This window comes from Plasmopara halstedii (genome assembly GCF_900000015.1).
Source record: "Plasmopara halstedii genome assembly, contig: Scaffold_110, whole genome shotgun sequence".
Taxonomy (NCBI): Eukaryota; Oomycota; class Peronosporomycetes; order Peronosporales; family Peronosporaceae; genus Plasmopara; species Plasmopara halstedii.
The window spans coordinates 1,431,905-1,433,559 of record NW_020187031.1 but is presented as its reverse complement, the minus strand read 5'-3'; positions in this window follow the sequence as shown (position 1 = coordinate 1,433,559).

Here is a 1,655-nt window from a genome sequence, read left to right as displayed (position 1 = left end):
GCTTCGCAACGAGTGCAGTGCTCAGTGGTTTACGTGCCACTTCACGTGCATCACGGGGGCCTCGCTCTCAAAACCTCGGCCCTCGGCTGTCTAACACGTTGACCGTCTCGGTCCAGTGCTCTCGCCAATAGCGCTTTTGTCTCCTGGTAGAGGTGGGTGGATTACTCGCCAAAGCTCCACCAGGAGACGTGCGCGTGGCGCCCAAGGTCGTTGACCTCCAATCAATCCATGGCTCATGGTGTTCCAACTATGCCATTCCTAGGATGAGGTCATACCTTGCATCTAAGTCTAGAACTAGACAGCGTTCCACGCTATCAAAGTAAAAAAACTTGACTCCGAGGTCCGCAGGGACCTTCGGGACCGTGACACGTGTCCACGTCGCTAAGTGAACAGTTACGATGTCACCCAACCGCGTTTTAGCGCCTTATCATACAGCTGATTTCCCTCCATCGTGGAGCGTCGAGCATAATTGCCTGACGCCCCAGAACCGATGAGGATCTTCCATGGCTTCTCTAAGCCCTTTACCGTCACCTCCACGACCAGCAAGCCCGGCTTGCACACACGTTCCGTGTGTAAGAGCACGGAGCTCTTCGGGGCTGGGCCCTGTTGACCTATGCCTCCCTGAGGCTCAACATAACTCAGTTCTTCCCAGTAGGTCGCCTCGCGCCTACTGAGGGGTGTCGTTTCCCAGCGACGAACCAGACTGGTAGGCGTTGGGGCGATGGTTCGAAGAACCTTGGCGCGCCTTGCGTAAGGGGCAACCGTTCCGAGGGTGACGAGTGTCTCCACAGACAAAACACCGTCGAATGTATGCTGCCCGGCAGCTCGGAGCTCTGCTCCCTCATCCTCAGCATAGCTGAGATCCATGGGCATAGGCCCGCTCGACGAGCTGTTGGAGTGTGCATTCCAACCGAGTTGTGCCGACTTGAAATTGAATTCGGCATTCAATGCCGTATTCACCGCTTCTTCAAATGAGGACGGATGCACACGGAATACTTCCCTTCTGGCCACGCCAGTGCGGAGGCCTTCCAGAGACACGGTAAGTGTGACCGCCTCCGGGAGGGGATATGCTGCTATCCCGGCAATGAGAGTTTGTAACTCTTGGACAAAGTCCACCAATATCTTGTTGCCCTGTCGGGTGGCAAGAAAACGCGATCGCACGCGATACGCCTGACTAGGCGGCGAGAATACTCATGAGAGCTGCAATTTCAGCTCCGCCCAGGAGGGAAACGCAGCTCCAAGTGAAGTGCCGCACGTCAGTGCCCATTCTCGCGCTCGACCACCGAGTTTTGAGACGGCTAGCGCCACGCGCTGTTGCTCGGTCTGGAGCATGGCGGATGCGATGGACATCTTGACCTCTATCATCCAGAGTAGGAAATTCACTCCATCCGTACCCTCAAAGACCTTAACGCTCACCATGAGCGGCTAAGGTTGGGGGAAGTCATCCGTCACCGACGGTGGCGTCATAGACGCAAATGATGCAGACATCTTCTACTGCAGGTGCTCTAGCAGCGCGCTTTCGTTATTTGAAAACGCCTCCAGACGCGCACCGATTGCCTCGGGGCCAAGCAAGGACATCAGCTTATTACGCCCGTCCCGCATGCCCTGTGGAAAAGAGAAAAAATCATCTAATCTCACAGAGGATTAGTCGAAAT